The sequence below is a fragment of the Salvelinus sp. IW2-2015 genome, linkage group LG25 (genome assembly GCF_002910315.2).
Source record: "Salvelinus sp. IW2-2015 linkage group LG25, ASM291031v2, whole genome shotgun sequence".
Lineage (NCBI taxonomy): Eukaryota > Metazoa > Chordata > Actinopteri > Salmoniformes > Salmonidae > Salvelinus > Salvelinus sp. IW2-2015.
In genome coordinates, this window is record NC_036865.1 from 15,214,818 (window position 1) to 15,232,532 (window position 17,715).

At 43.7% G+C, this 17,715-nt stretch overlaps 1 pseudogene; it reads left to right on the forward strand.

The window, feature by feature from the left end:
• The window catches only part of LOC111951947 (protocadherin-15-like), a 326,670-nt pseudogene that overhangs the window by 203,492 nt on the left and 105,463 nt on the right, over nucleotides 1–17,715 (forward strand).

Sequence of the window (17,715 nt, forward strand, 5' to 3'; positions counted from 1 at the left end):
GCCAATCAGTTGTGTTGTGACAAGGTAGGGTTGGTATACAGAAGATAGCCCTATTTGGTGAAAGACGAAGTCCATATTATGGCAAGAACAGCTCAAATAAGCAAAGAGAAATGACAATCCATCATTACTTTAAGACATGAAGGTCAGTTAGTCCGAAAAATTTCAAGTGCAGTCGCAAAAGCCAAGTCCATATTATGGGTAAGTGTAGMGCTGGGCGGTATACCGTATTTTATGATATACCGGTATTGATYCAGGGACCGGTTTGGGTTTTTACTTTACCTTCTATACTGGTATTTGAATGTTTGGTTTGTTAAATGTGTAATGTCAATTTTAATAGTTTACTTCGCTACTTGAGTGATCTCTCTCCGCGCCACTTTCCACACAGACCTAGGTACGCCCCGCCCCCTTTCACTCAAGGAGCACATTTGATGTTCCTCAACCACGAGACACTTGTGTTCGGTCTGCATGATCAATGCAGCACATGCAACAATGTTGATGACAACAATGCTGTTTTCACGTTGCTTCTTAATATAATTCCACTAGCTTTCTATAATGACACTATTAGCTTGTGTTTCTTACATCAGCAAACAGCTAGTTTGTCTTTTCTTAGCAAGTTGCCAAAAATCTTGTGAGACACTAATTGTTAGCCGCTAATGCTAATAGCTAGCTAGCTAGCTAACTAATAAATGTACTGAGTAAGAGCTAATACAGCCGGATAATACCAGTGATGGTGTAGACCTAAATCAGCATGTTGTTTGTGCAACAGTATCTTCTAAATCAATGAGGAATATGCAAAGCAAGAATACTTTAGCTACATGAAGTAGCTAAGAGAAAACATGCCATGTAGCCAAAGATTATAGGATCCCCTAGGAAACACTTATCAACACTTTAGTTCCTACCCTGTCACAATAACTCCTCCCTGGCATTTTAATTCATTGTCATCTCAAACAACACTATTCAAAGTGCCCACTATTATATTCTAACAATAGAATTAGAATAGTCATTCTATTTCCATGATTACTACAGTTTTGCTCTAATTCTAAGTCAATTTGCAATTGCAACATTTGGTTAAAAATAAATCCTAGATTATTTGACCTTGTCAGGCAGGCCTACGTGGCAGTGTGGAAATTATCTCAATTGAGCAGTGGTGTAAAGTACTTAAGTAAAAATACTTTCAAGTACTACTTAATTTTTTTGGGGGGGGGTATCTGTAGTTTACTTTACTATTTWAATTTTTTACAACTTTTACTTTTACTTCACTACATTCCTAAAGAAAATACTTTACTTTTTATGCCATACTTTTCCCCTGACACCTAAAAGCACTCGTTACACTTTGAATGCTTAACAGGACAGGAAAATGGTCCAATTATATAATACCCACGGATGTTCATTTATTCTCCGCAATGTCTGAATCTGAGTACTTTCCCGATGATTTCTAGAACAGAAAAACATTCTAGCCGTTCTGATTGCTCTCAGAAACCAATTGATTGGGCCATTACTAGAACGGTGGCGGTTTGAACATTCGTAATTGGCTTTGATACTCTGATTGGTTGGAGATAATCCGATCGCTGATCATTTTGTTTTTTACAACCTCCCTAATTTTGACTGAAGTATGTAGCGAACTATAGAGCAGCAAAATAATTAAATTTAAGTCAAAGAGCAAGCAATGCTGATGTAGAAGCACAGAGGTTAGGAAAAACCCTAGAAAGTAAGGAACCTAGGAAGAAACCTAGAGAGTACATGGTCATTTAGACCAGATCGTTCTTCAATACGTTTAAGTTGACGTTCAGTACAGTTTACAGTTCAGTTTTTGTTTTATTCTACCTTGTTGTTTTTAGTGCTACATTAATATTGATTACTGCAATGTTGGGTTTGGAGCTTGCAGGAAAGGCATTTCACTGTACGTGTGCACGTAACATAAAAATTGTGAAACTTGAAACTGATAAGTTTACAATCAGATATGAAATATGTACCACTGTCCTAGAGCAACGCCTGGGGCCATACACATCTTGCAAAGGCCAATTTCCTTGGTTTCCTCAACATTTCCATTATTTGGAATTAAGTATCTTGTGACATTAATTCACATAATAATGCTGGTACAGAACTTTGTCAGCTAGACTTGCAGATAGCAGTTCCAATCACAGTGTATAAAATAAATTGACCAACTTTCTCTTTTTGTTTTTTAAGCATTGGGGATACAAAAATGTAAAATTCAACATTCATAGTAGCCTACAGTACTTTATGTATCTATTCCTTTTCTTTTTATTCACAGGATATGAATGACTTCTCCCCGGTGTTTAGCCAAGCGCTGTACAAGGGCCTGGTGGCCCCCAATGCAGAGAAGGGAACGGTCATCGCCACTGTGTTCGCTGAGGACCAAGACCCTCCTGTGAGTATCACTGATCGCTCTGTGACTAATGATTCATATCAAGATTAATATGTATTTTAAAAACCTTTTGGGGCCGGGGACCCCATTTGTGATAGCAAATTCATCAGGGAACCCSTCACAATTAGAACACAACTCAAGTGAGACAAAAATAGCATCCAAGGKGTTTCTAAACCCAGAAGCACAACATCACAAGACTTCCGGGAACGAAGTCTTGTGAACCAAGCAGACCAGGCCAGTGTCAATGAGAGGGGAAAAAAAGCTTCCTTATTTGTTAATTTTCTCAAGCTAAAGGCACAACCTAGATTCGAGTCAATGTCTTAAGTAGTTGAACATGTTATTACGCCAACCTCATGAAAATATTAAATTGAACGTTTTCATTTTCGGCCTGCAAATGTGCCGTTCGGAGCAAGACGACCGTTAGACCCGATGACATGTTTCTGCGCATTAGCTTAGATAGCCAACGTTCCCATGACATCGCCTACAAGTGTGATCGGGGATTTKTATTGGAGAAACCGTTTCTTCATACTGTACTGTCTTTGGTTTTACTATGACCTCGGCAGTGCATTGCCAGATGAACCCAGTCTCGGGCCCTGGGAAGGAATATTTGAATGGCCCGCCTCTTTCTCAGTTTTCAAGAAATAATGGGGCAGAGAAATATTTTCTTGTTGCAGCTTTAACATTAATAACCTGAAATTCAAAAAAAAAATCCATGAGGAAGAGAGAACTGCAGTTTTAAAGCTTAAATTACAGTGTATGTATGCCCCCCAAAAATATTTTTGGGGAATASAAGAACTATTGAGTTGATAAATGTATTGTTGGTGGAGTACTGTAGATACCAATATCCTTATGAGCCTCCCAGGCCTATGTTTKCCAGGGTTAAGAACATACATTGTAGAGACTTATTCCACTGATCCCTTGGCCAAACATTTTTTAAAGGTCCAATGCAGCTGTTTTTACACCCCTTCAAATTAGTGGATTCGGCTATTTCAGCTAAACCCGTTGCTGACAGGTGTGTAAAATCGAGCACGCAGCCATGCAATCTCCATAGATAATCATTTGCAGTAGAATGGCCCATAATGAAGAGCTCAGTGACTTTCAACGTGGCACCGTCTTAGGATGCCACCTTTCCAACAAGTCAGTTTGTCAAATTTCTGCCCTGCTAGAGCGGCCCCGGTAAACAGTAAGTGCTGTTATTGTGAAGTGGAAACGTCTAGGAGCAACAACGTCTCAGCCGCGAATTGGTAGGCCACACAAGCTCACAGAACGGGACTGGCGAGTTCTCAAGCTTCTAGCGCAGAAATTGTGTGTCCTCGGTTGCAACACTCACTGCCGAGTTCCAAACTGCCTCTGGAAGCAACGTCCGCACAATAACTGTTCGTCGGGAGCTTCATGAAATGGGTTTCCTTTGCCGAGCAGCCGCACACAAGCCTAAGATCACCATGCGCAATGCCAAGCGTCTGCTGGAGTAGTGTAAAGCTCGCCGCCATTGGACTCTGGAGCAGTGGAAATYCGAGTGATGATTCACGCATCACCAGCTGGTAGTCCGATGGACGAATCTGGGTTTGGCGGATGCCAGGAGAACGCTACCTACCCGAATGCATAGTGCCAACTGTAAAGTTTGGTGTAGGAGGAATAATGGTCTGGGGCTGCTTTTCAAGGRTRAGGCTAGGCCTCTTCGTTCAATTGAAGTGAAATCGTAACGCTACAGCATACAATGACATTCTAGACYATTCTGTGTTTCCAACTTTATGGGAATCGTTTGGGAAAGGCCCTTTCCTGTTTCATTATGACAATGCCCCGTGCACAAAACGAGGTCCATACAGAAATGGTTTGTAGACAACAGTGTGGAAGAACTTGATTGGCCTGCACAGATCTCTGATCTCAACCCAATCGAACACCTTTGGGATGAATTGGAATGCCGACTGCGACTCAGGCCTAATCGCCCAACATCAGTGCCCGACCTCACTAATGCTCTTGTGGCTGAATGGAAGCAGGTCCCCGCAGCAATGTTCCAACATCTAGTGGAAAGCCTTCCTAGATGATTGGGAGGCTGTTCTAGCAGCAAAGGGGGGGGGGGGGTCCAGCTCCATATTAAAGGGGAATGGAACACTTTGGGAAGTAAATCTAAACAAAGAGATGTATTCAATCCACTAACACTAAACGTGCATTTAACACAAAAACATCTCTATATTTAMTCTTTTGATCGCCGACAAGGTTTATTTGAGCTATGGTCAGCGTCATTTTAAATTGCCATAGTAAGGACCGACGCCAGTGCTTCACTGGCAGGAATCAGCAAATTSTCTGTGGTATTGAGAGTGAATCGAAGAACAGGATCTGCAGACAGCATTTCGCAGAGGCAGACTTCGAGATGAAGGGCACGTTCGATGTGGCAACCGGGAGTTTCCGAATGGAAAGGAGTCATAGGCCTACGTTGAAGCCCTCTGCTTGCGCCTCCGTTTGACATTTAGTGTAGGGGTTACCGACCGACCATCATCAAAAACGACTGAACGGAGGAGGCGACGCGAGTCAATGCAATGGAGCCCCAGAGGTAACGTTAACCGGTCATGACTGTTGTTGAKTAGGCTAGCGTTAGACACTGGACAWCTTTGTTGCAACTCTAGTTGAAGGTAACTAGCTAATTGCGTCTGAAGTGTTTTGTGTTACACCTCCCAGCAAATAACGTTAGCAAGCAACTCAACTGCAACTAAAATTGCAACACAGTTTATCCGTGTACTCCTGTTATTAGGTAAAGTTAGTTACTGTAGCTAGCTTCCACCTCAGATAGTCAAGTACTGTAATACATTTTGTTGACAGATTTGTTTTTGTAATGTTTTGTTAGCTCCAACCTCATTAGCTAGACAGAAGTTGACATACCTAATGTTTGCTGAACATGTGTGGTGTGTGTAGTGTGTCTGTGTGTGTTGTGTGGTGTGTGTTGTGTGTGTGTGTGTGGTGTTGTGTGTTGTGTGTTGTGTGTGTGTGTTGTGTGGTGTGTGGGTGTGTGTGGGTGTGTGGTGTGGTGCGTGACAAAGCATACAACAGGTAGCTTGTTAATGCCAACTGATGTGGGTTCAGTTGTCTTAACAAAACGTTTGTTTGTTTTCAAGATGGCATCTTCATCCCTGAAAATGTTTTAATCCTGGAGGAGACTGTGCAGGAGGCAGGTGGTACATGCAAATACATGTTATTTCTAAGGCTATTGTGTATTTCAAGTATATGCAGTGATTATTGAATATTACTATAGCCTAATAAATGCCTTAATTGTTTTCTACCAACAGGAAAGAACAGTTAGTACAGCAGGCCAAACTGTCCCCTTGGTGCCAGAGTGTTCCTGTGCTGCGGTGGAGAAGAGGTCCACCAGGACCATCACTAAAGAGCTCAGGGCCCAGCTAGATTGAGCTCACGATCATCAGTATACAACCTGCCCCTATACGCCACAGATGGAGCTGACGGAGAGTGAGATCAGTGAAGACCAGAACTCGCTGTATGAACCTGAGWGCTCAGAATCACAATCATCACAGTGCGAGCCGAGATATACTATCGATCACTTTGGGGGAGCGGGATGGTGTTCTGAAAATGGKGAAGGAGCAGGCCATTCAACAGCGAATTCAAAGATACACCCATACATAAAGGGAATCGGAGTGGAATTGTTTTTCGCAGGATTATTTTTTAACCCGTTTCTCTCTCTCTCAACCTATTAATGCTCAGCTATGAAAAGCCAACTGACAGTTGCTCCTGAGGTGTTGAACTTTTGCACCCTCTATAACCACTGTGGTTATTATTTTGATGTAAAAAGGGCTTTTGTAAAATATATTTGATTGATTGTTTGCTCTGCTGGATGCTGTGTATTCACTAACTGTCTGAGTGATGGGACATTTTTATAGTATCTGTAACATATTTTGGTGTGTATTTAATCTGCATCTTAACTTCTTAAAGTGGCAATCAGCAGTAGAAACAATAACAAAGTGCCTCCCTGCTCCTCTTTTGGTAAAAAGCTGAGGGATTGGGCTGGAGAAATGTAATCACTCTCAAATTCATAGACAGAGCTATAGATGCGAGGACTGATCATCTATGATATCAAAATTGTTATCCTGTTTCTATGATCTGTTTCCACTACCATGTACCCAGTTTGCTTTGGATAAAGGCGTCTGCTAAATGGCATATATTATTAATGTCTACTTTGACTCTGACTAGCTGCCCATTGTAGTTACTATTCCTTTACAATAGATGGCAGCCAAAGCTAGTTGAAGTCACTACTCTAGCGACAGGGGTACGGGATTAGTGCACACTGAAAGTAGATTTATCTTCAAAGCAAGTTMATCTGGTTACGCTTGAACCTGTTGTTATAGTGAACAAGCTAACTAATGCTATTTTTACATAAGGCGCAGGCATTAGGTCTATGTCTTACGCTAGGCTAGATTTACAAATGAACTGGTTTTATTCAAACTTTTACTCAATGCCTTTGCTTCTGGCTATCCGCACTTTATGGAAGAAACGACACACGCAGGGACCTCGTCCAATTCTCTCTTGTGCCCATAGGTTGAACTGGCGATAAACTGCCAGCCTGTATGCTCTGCAATCAAAAAAAAGCAAAGTTAGTCTGATACCGAAACTAAATCACAATGTATTTATAAAGAGCACGCCCCATTATTGGTTAGAATGAGATTTCATGAATCATGATGCTGCCTGCGATTGGAACTCTAGTCGTCTAATCTAAAGGTAAATGTGTTACCAACGCGCCAAACAGCGCTGATGATAAACATCGTTATAGGATACTGGTTATATATATTGAGCACCGACACGTCCAATAAATACATCGCAACCCAGACAGACTGACAGGACCCTCTGACTGGATGTAATACAGCCACCATCCGCTGGGATTTTGTGTTGTATCGCCACCATCTCTCTACAACACACACACTCCAACACACACACTCCTACTCTAGCCATTACCTGGCAGCATCCCCACTCACACCAGTTTGTGTTTGCCTACGCCGACCCTCTAGCTGAGGTGTTTCAGGCGGCATATCTGTGTTGTTACTGCTACGGGAATGAACTCATTGACCTGGGGCAACGATCGGCTCAAACATGAACGGCTTCAGTAGGTTTATTGGCTCCCTAACTGACATTATTTCATTCTCAGACTCGGAGCGACTCGGTAAATTCAGCCATTTTTGRGAGTTCCAAAATGTTTTCTCCTGCCAGTGACGCAACAATGCCAATATGACGATTTACAGTTAGCCGTCATTCTAAATCATAGTGTTTCCATTCCCCTTTAAAGCCCATGATTTTGGAATGAGATGTTCAATGAGCGGGTGTCCACATACTTTTGGTCATGTAGTGTATATGCAGTGCCTCTGRGGACCCCACTTTGAGAACCKCTGTTAAAGAGAACAGTGATTTTCACCGCTTAAGGCWTCACAGCTGATTACACAAATTATTGTTTATTACACAGCATAGTGAAATACAGCACTACCYGCAAGAACCAATGTTCTCTTCATAAAAATAGCTACCTGATTGTGTTGCATCTGTTCTGTTCCCACAGTTAATGTGATGATTATTTCTGTTAAGTATGTTAAACAACACACTGTTCCAGTCTCACCCTTCTGTTTATCTGTCTCTGTCTTCATTCGCTTTGCCATGGCTGAGCAGTTCCACACCGACTTCCTGGAATATACTTTTATTTGTTCCCGGCTGCAAACCAGAGGAATGAAATTACACGATACAGCACCATKATTTTGACACCCTGTTGCACTCAGAAATGATTTCCCTATCACAGGCGAGGCTGTACAGGGGCAGGGGGAAATCAGTATAGGTTTTTGTAATGCCTCACACCACACTCACCTAACTTTTACTGCTTCCCGTTCGCTCTGTCAATAGGACAAACAAGGCCATTACGATAAAGCAAAGACACATTTGGAATCTAATAAATGCTAGAGAACAAGGTTATTTTGTCCTCKAAAAAATGTGGTTCAGCTTCATCAACCCTATGCCAAAGGAAGGTGGGTTTATTGGCAGTGCAATCACCTAAATATTTTATAGCCCCATAGGTGAGTCAGTATTCTACCTTACATGCTCCCTCTCTTTTCTTTTGTTTTGAGACTGGAGTTGTTTTTCATTATAACAAGTGCTCAGCATAGTTACATCATGTCTTGAGGTTCTCAAAGTGTTTAGTACATGTTTGTTTCCATTGTTGCTGTAGCATATCGGAATGTGTATTCTGTGGAGAGCAAGTTAGCTGTGATCTGGGCAAAAGTTGCAGGGTAGCGCAGAGAGGTTGTATTGAGTCAATTGGAAGCTGGAGATAATTAGATGACCGAGGTAGTCCAAGGGTCCAGGTGGGGAATTTAGCCAGGACACCGGGTTAACACCCCTAATCTTACAATAAYTGTKATGGGATCTTTGGTGACTACAAAAGAGTCAGAACCTTGGTTTAATGTCCCATCCAAGGAACAAACCTTTTGCAGAAAGCCAGCAGTGGGATGCAGGGTGGTATGGCTAGCCAGAAAATGTAGTAGTGTAAGAAAAGCAGAGAACTTTGGGGCTTCTATCTGCACATCTCTTCCTCAATCTGTTGTCTATTTTCTAACCTGGTCCGTCTCCCTCTCTTTCCTTTCTCTCCCTGGCAGTCTCTTTGGCAAGGATTTTTATAGAATTGAATGATATGCCTTTTTTTTATAGTCTGCATCATTATATTTGACTCTTGTGTGAATTGTGTCCATCTAAAACAATGCAGCCATCAGAAACAATCCTCATCTGACGCTTCTCGAATCTATCTGCTCGTTATACCCTCCCCGGGGGTCTGGAGAAAAGGCCAGTGATTGTAGACTGGACTGGAACTTGGTGTGAAAGGACCTCCTGCTGGTAGTGTTGCCACCAGGGTAGGGGGCCTCCCCCTCTTTGTGCTCTCTGTGCATGTGTACTGTCTGTCTGTCTGTCTGTCTGTCTGTCTGTCTGTCCTGTCCTGTCCTGTCCTGTCCTGTCCTGTCTGTCTTTCGGAAAGAACAGTAACAAGTGGGCTGTAGTTGTGCCTCCTTTCCACAGCAGAGCTGATTAGGGAAACAGGGCCAGAGAACAGAAATGGAATTCAATCTCTGACATTAACTGTTCTCTGTGTTTTGGGCTGCACCATACAGTTCAAACTTATTCAAATGTTAATTTCGACTTGATTCCATGCAGAGACAAAGGCTGAGAATACAAAGGCATATACGGAAGCGTCTCATCTTATTGCTTACTAGAACTGAAGGAAATCAAGTGTAATGAATAKCTATTATTAAAGTCCTCGGGGKTCCCGAGTGGCGCAGCGTTCTAAGGCACTGCATCTCAGTGCTAGAAGTGTCACTACAGACCCTGATTCGATTCCAGTGTTTGGCCGYGGTAGGCCGTCATTGTAAATAAGAATTTGTTCTTAACTGACCTGCCTAGTTAAAGAAAGGTTAAATAAAAAAAGAAATAATTAAATGATCATAAGAAGTTAATGTTTCTGAAAATTYAAGGTTCTGAAGTTCACATCACAGCCAAAACACATTTAGCTCCATGGATCACTCAGCAGACAATGTCTCATAAGGGTCTCAAAGCCTGCTATTACAGTAATTTTAGGCAATGTTMAATTTTTTTGCCAACAATAGGGGCTATGTTCTAATAACAGGCTATGTCCTAATGTCAGGTGAAGAAGCATAGGGCGGTGACGTCATCAGTTTGAAGATATTCCAGGAAGTATTCCTGCCCTTAGAGAAATAAGAGTGGACTTGAAAAGACTACAGTTACTAAATCAGATTTGATTTGATATTCCAGGTCTTAGGTCTATCGAAGAAGGCCTATCTTTTTAGTCAATAATGCYTTGTTTTTGGAAGAGCATCATTCAACCCACTATATTCAGTTCTTCTAATTAGTTTTACATCTACATTATTTTAATCCTTGGATWGTTTTTCTTAGTTATATGTCTTGTACAATTTAAATTATTGTTTTGTTGTTGTTTAGTTGTTTAGTTATATCTCAGCCATATGTWATAGGTTCGTTACTTTGGTGAACATAGCAGTGACTAATTGTTAAATTGATTGTTTAGGGAGGGCAGAAACTAAACTAGCAGACACTGGCTGTTGAGAGCAAGAGTTGTTTTCCCACTTGTGTGAGAATGCAACATCATTCACAGCTATTTTGTGGAAGGGCATGAGGTGTTGAAGAGTGAGGGTATATCGATAAACTAGTCTAGTAACAATACAAAAATAATTGACTGAGTAATTGTAGCCACTAGCCTATTTGATGTATCTGGTCAAATGAGGTGGCTGGTGTGTTTTGTCATTGTCTTCCTGTTTTCCTAGCAGATGTTGGTATACTCTCCAGGGTCTCTCTGCCTGTTCTTTTATTCATGATCTGTCTGTCTGTGCTTGTATTTAACACAMAAAATCTTGAAAGAAAAGACACACAAGTTGTAGAAAATTCCTGGCTGACATTTTGTCTTCGAAAAGCAGGCATTAGGTTTCTTATTCCTTAGTGAGAAAGTCCCAACTAGGGCTGTTATAGTGACCGTATTACCGCCACACCAGCTGTCTCGAGTCGTGACCGCAGTCAAATTCCACGTGACCCTTTAGTCATGGTAACTAGGCTTCTCCAAGCTCTGATGCTGCTGATGGTCATTAGTAGRCTACCAAACCTGCTAAATGCCTGGTACTCAACACTCTATTGTCCCTCCAGTCACTCTGACATCAATGCAAATGTTTTCGAAAACCAAATCAAACACTACATGAGCTCATGTTGGGTAACATTTCTATAGGCTATACAATTGCGTGAGAAAATWGTTTTGAGGGCCTCTTCTAAAAAGAGGAGGATCCCATCAGCTTTCTATAGGCTAGGCCTACTATATTTATTGATCAACTTTCTAATATTAAGCACATTGCTTTTCTTTACAACAGGAGCATAGCCTACTTGGCTGGCACAAAATTAACCACGGGAAAAGCATCCTCCATTCGCTCTATAAGTGCATAGATAATGGTCCATTCTAAATCAAAACTAATTTCACACATACTGTATATTATTTAGTAGGGCTGGGCGATATGACGATATATATTGTGTGATAATTGAAGCCAGGAAGGGTTGTGCCAGCCCTGCTCTCCAGACCTCCAGTGCGTCTCCTCGGCCCAGGATATCCTGCGCCGGCTCTGCGCACTGTGTCTCCGGTGCGTCTGCACAGCCCAGTGCGTCCTGTGCCTGCGCCCCACAWCTGCAGGGTGAAAGTAACCATCCAGCCAGGACGGGTTGTGCAGTCTCCTAGCTCGAGARCTCCAGTGCGCCTCTACGGCCCAGTGTATCCGGTGCCTRTGCCTAGGACAGGGCCTCCTGTATGTCTCTCCAGCCTGGTGAGTCCTATGCCTGCGCCTAGAATTAATCCTCCTGTGTGTCTCCCCAGTCTGGTGAGCCCTGTGGCAGCTCAACTTACCAGACTGCCCATACGTCTCCTACCTCCAGTGATGATCCATGGCAAGAAGCCTCCAGTGATGATCCATGGCAAGAAGCCTCCAGTGATGATCCATGGCACGAAGCCTCCAGTGAGGAGTCATGGCACGAAACCTCCAGCGAAGGCCTCCAGTCCGGAGCCTCCAGCGACGTTCTCCAGTCCGGAGCCTCCAGCGACGTTCTCCAGTCCGGAGCCTCCAGCGACTTTCTCCAGTCCAGAGCCTCCAGTGACGTTCTCCAGTCCGGAGCCCCCAGCGAGGGTGCCCAGTCCGGGGCCCGCAACAAGGGTGCCCAGTCCGGGGCCCGCAACGAGGGTGCCCAGTCCGGGGTCCGCAACGAGGGTGCCCAGTCCGGGATCGGCGACGAGTGTCCCCAGTCCGGGGTTGACGACGAGGGTCCCCGCACCAGAGGTGCCACCAAAGTGGGGTGAGCCAGGGGTGGAGCGGGGTCTGCGTCCCGCACCTGTGCCGCCACCGCGGATAGATGCCCACCCAGACCCTCCCCTATAGGTTTAGGTTTTGCGGCCGGAGTCCCCAACTTTGGGGGGGGTACTGTCACGCCCTGACCTTAGAGATCCTTTTTATGTCTCTATTTTGGTTTGGTCAGGGCATGAGTTGGGGTGGGTATTCTATGTTCTATGTTGTGTATTTCTTTGTGTTTGGCCGGGTGTGGTTCTCAATCAGAGGCAGCTGTCTATCGTTTGTCTCTGATTGAGAACCATACTTAGGTAGCCCTTTTTTACACCTGTCTTGGTGGGAAGTTGACTTTGTTTAGGGCACATAGCCTTTAGCTTCACGGTTTGTTTTGTATTGTTTTTGTTTTGTCGGCAKCGTTTCTAATAAAGAGAAACTGTACGCTCACCACGCTGCACCTCGGTCCTCATCTTTCAACGGCCGTGACAGATCCTTACAGGACAGTCATGACAGTTAGCTTGCGAGCCAGCCAGCTAAAGTTAACTAGCTAGCTAACAGTACTCTTTAACTTGAAATTAAAACAACTTTCTGACAAAATTAGAAATATGTAATATCTGAAAATGTAGTTAGCTAGACTATCTTACCCGTATACATGGATGGATGCTTCTTCCTCTCTGTCACGGATGCCATGGTTGCCTTAGTTTGAAGATGTTATCCGGAGAGGTGTTTTATACAACATCCTTCTGTGTGTTCTCTTTTCAACTCCGTCTGCATATTTGCAATCAAACGGCAGAATATCATACTCTAATTCCACTGTGCATTCCACTGATTTCAAAACTTGGTCCTGCAGAAAGTGGAGAGCAACACCTTTTCAGTTCTACTATGTAATATATTTCATAAAAGCTGTGTTAGAAAGGATTACCTACATATACTGACCAGTTCATGTTATAGACAGAAGCGTGCTACATGGCAGACCAATCTGAACTCATCTCTCGGCTTGTCCAGCCCACCCATTAACTCAGGCAATCATGGCTAGGGAAGGCTCCTCACTTTTTCTGTGGCTAAACCAACTAGGCTCGTAATATAACAATTTTATTTGTATTTACAGATTGCATACAAGTTTGATATTAAGGCACATGAAAGTTCTAGAAGGTATTTCTGCCAAAAAACACATTTTTATACAAATTTAAAAAYGTTTACGTTCAAATGGCTCTCCTGTGAAGTAGTGACACGTGACACGCCTAGTTTCCTGAAATTAGTCACATACAAAATAATACAAAATAATGCCACGGTATTCTAATCAGATCTTGTCTGCTAAATTAACTAGTGTAMCCCACAGCCATATGGCATAGCCATATCAGGGCCTAACATAAGGACAACTCAGAGTATGCTATTCTGTTCTTCTGAAATAGACTACATTTTCTTCATATCATGTTTCTTTAGACCTGTCTAAAATAAATTATGGATTCATTGTGAAGGTGTTGGCTATATTACATTTATTTATTAGACTTTTTAAAATGTAGACGTTTCAAAGGTCTGCATCAGTGGCTTGTTGGCTATGCATGGAAGTCACAAGATGCTAAACGTGTTTATGTTAATAATAACAGTCAATTACCGTGTAACCGGCAGCTGTTTGCTTGACAATCACCAGCTGACAAAATTTCATGACCGCCACATCCCTAGTCCCAACATACATTTCTTAGATGTCAAAGTGGTAAATATCTCAATTTTTGGTGAGTGTTTTCCCCAGCAGAAGGCATAAAATATTTATGGTCTGTGAGCAAAAAGCCAGACAAGGGGAGTTGCTGTAAACCTGAAAGCACTAGTAGATATAGTAAGATGTTACTGTATCTACAGTCAAGGCAATCCCCATAGTACTGCTGTCTTGGAACCAGTATGAGACCTGCCATTGAATGTCAAATGTGGAAACTGGAAATGTTGATACTGAACTGCACAGTTTATAGGGGAATGGAAATGGGGGTGAGGACATAATCTCATTTTTACAAATGTTTATTTTAAATAGGTGCATGGTCTCTGATCCTGAGGGCTTGTTTGGCCTTTCAGCTCACACTGCAGTGGCCAAATGGCCTGGGGTTCTACTTCTTAGTAATATTTCAAAGTCAAAGCTTGGCCTTACATGTTAAGGAACAGCATATGACTGGTGTTGGAATCTGAAATGGTGTGCCTTTATTGGTTGCCCTTGGGCAAAATACCGTACTTAGCCTATGCCATTATGTTCACCTGAAATAAAAATTCTGACAGAATGCTGACACTTTTGTTACAATATTTGGTCGGTGCAGTGTGCAGTTACCAAACAAAAAGGCATTTGGTTTCTGTTCTTATTATGCTCAGTGTGGATCTAACATAAATGCCGGATTCTACGCACACAGCCTGGATGTTACACACATGCCCCTCAGTGTATCCGTAAGCTCTCTCTGATGATTTCTCACAACCTTCGGCAGATGTATTTGTGTGAGTAAATCACCCAAGGGATCTAACATCTCTAACCCCCGCATTTGCTCAGTTCTGCCCAGTTTGACTCTACAGCACAGACAACCCATTAGGCTTTCTCAAGTCCCGCATTCTCAGTTCTGCTGAAGGGCACTGAAGTATTATCTTCTATTAGAAGACAGTAAGAAAAAAAAGTGGGAGAAAAAATGTGGAGCTTGAAAGTGGTATAATTGAAAAAGATAGTTATGAGATAATCAGCTATCTGAAAGCATTATTAATCMTAATTTAAGGGTCATATTTAAGTCCCAGCTTTCATTAATACCTTAAAGTGSATTTGATTTGTGGATGGAGGGATAGGGTGGGTGTTATTTAACTCCAAGAGATGATGTGTGTCATCTATGAATACAGTAAAGGGTAATGTGATGAGCAGTCCTCCTACTGGTAATGAGGGGATGAGACTATGTCGTGTAGTCACAGTGTAGCAGAGGTAGTTCATCGAGGTTCACTTGCATGGAGAGTACCTGCCGGAGACTATAGCGAAGTCGGAAAACACACCCATGAGTCATATTCACGACCTAGGTTCGTGACCCGGTCAGGGGAATTGGGAATCCGTTAGCTTCTCAAGCTACTGTAGAGTTAGAGTAAAGCAAACTGTAAGTCAGTTCTTTCAGACTACTTCAACCCACCTGTGTGAAAATACTCATAAAATATCACTGCTGTCCCCTTGCGCAATATACAATAGCAAAAGTAAAAATAATTMTATTTTTTATTTAACTTTTATTTAACTAGGCAAGTCAGTTCAGAACAAATTCTTATTTACAATCACGACCTACCAAAAGGTGAAAGGCCTCCTGCGGGGACAGGGGCTGGGATTAATAATAAAAATATAGGACAAAACACACATAAAATAGAGGAGTTCACTCACCTAACATGTCTGTCTTGCCCCTGTGTTTCTGTCCCAGGGTACTCCAGCCAGTCTGGTGCGTTACAGAGTGGACGAGGACCAATCACCTTACAGCGGTAGCATCTTTGACGTGGAGAAGGGATCTGGGAGGGTCATCACCAGGGTCAATCTCAACGAACAGCCCAGCGTCACCTTCAAGGTATGATGATGATGATGAMGATGGATGATTTGTACAGTACAGTTGCACTTTAAGATCTAATGCAGACCAGTGGGTCAGAAACGTGCACAGATTAAACTAATGGATATTCTGTTTCTAGAACATTTGCACAATACCTCCATCTCAGCCATCATAAATGAAATAAACTCACTCATATATAATCTCCTCTCATACTATGTGCCTTTCTTTCCTTTTTATATACAGTATATATATACACTACCGGTCAACAGTTTTAGAACACCTACTCATTCAAGAGTTTTTSTTTATTTTTACAATTCTTTACAGTGAAGACACCAAAACTATGAAATAACACATATGGAATCATGTAGTAACCAAAAAAGTGTTAAACAAATCAAAATATATTTTATATTTGACATTCTTCAAATAGCCACCCTTTGCCTTGACGACAGCTTTGCACACTCTTGGCATTCTCCCAACTAGCTTCATGAGGTAGTGTCACGTTCTGACCTTTATTTTCCTTTGTTTTTGTCTTTAGTTAGTTGGTCAGGGCGTGAGTTGGGGTGGGCASTCTATGTTCTGTGTTTCTATGTTTAGGTTTGTCATTTGGCCTGATATGGTTCTCAATCAGAGGCAGGTGTTTTTCATTGTCTCTGATTGGGAACCATATTTAGGTAGCCTGTTTTCATTGTTGGTTTGTGGGTGTTTGTTTTCTGTGTCAGTGTTTGTGCCACACGGGACTGTTTTCGGTTAGATTTACTTGATTATATTAAAACATGGACACTTACTACGCTGCGTCTTGGTCCGATCCCTGCTACACCTCCTCTTCAGACGAAGASGAGGAAATCTGCCGTTACAGAAACACCCACCAAAATCGGACCAAGCAGCGTGAAAGAGAGGAACAGCGCGTTGTGGATTTCTGGACATGGGAGCGTGATCTGGACTATACTACTTGGGAAGAGATAGACAGATGGGTGGTCGACCCAGGGAGAGTGCCGGAGCCCGCCTGGGATTCGCTGGAGCAGTGCGAGGAGGGATACAGGAGAATGGAGTTGGCTAAACGAGCAAGGCGGCGCGGTAGGAAGCCTGAGAGGCAGCCCCAAAAATGTTTTGGGGGGAGGCACACGGGGAGTGTGGCGAAGTCAGGTAGGAGACCTGCGCCAACTTCCCGTGCTTACCGTGGAGAGCGAGAGTACGGGCAGACACCGTGTTATGCGGAAGAGCGCACGGTGTCTCCTGTACGTGTGCATAGCCCGGTGCGGTACATCCCAGCTCCTCGTATTGGCCGGGCTAGAGTGGGCATCGAGCCAGGTGCCATGAAGCCGGCTCAACGCATCTGGTCTCCAGCGAGTCTCCTCGGGCCGGTGTACATGGCACCAGCCCTACGCATGGTGTCCCCGGTTCGCCAGCACAGCCCAGTGCTGGCTATTCCACCRCYCCGCACTGGCCTGGCTACGGGGAGCATTCAGCCAGGTAGGGTTGGGCAGGCTCGGTGCTCAAGAGCTCCAGTACGCCTTCACGGTCCGGTCTATCCGGTGCCACCTCCACATACCAGCCCTCCGGTGGCAGCCCCTCGCACCAGCCCAGTATCTCCAGTACCAACACCACGCACCAAGCCTCCTGTGCGTCTCCAGAGCCCTGTACGCCCTGTTCCTCCTCCTCGCACTCGCCCAGTGGTGCGTGTTCCCAGTCCGGGTACCACCAGTTCCGGCACCACGCACCAAGCCTCCTGTGCGTCTCCAGAGTCCAGTATGCCCTGTTCCTGCTCCCCGCACTAGCCTTGAGGTGCGTGTCCCCAGCCCGGTACCACCAGTTCCGGCACCACGCACCAGGCCTACAGTGCGCCTCGGCAAGCCTGAGCTGCCCGTCTGCCCAGCGCCGCGTGAGCTGCCCGTCTGTCCAGCGCCGCGTGAGCTGCCCGTCTGTCCAG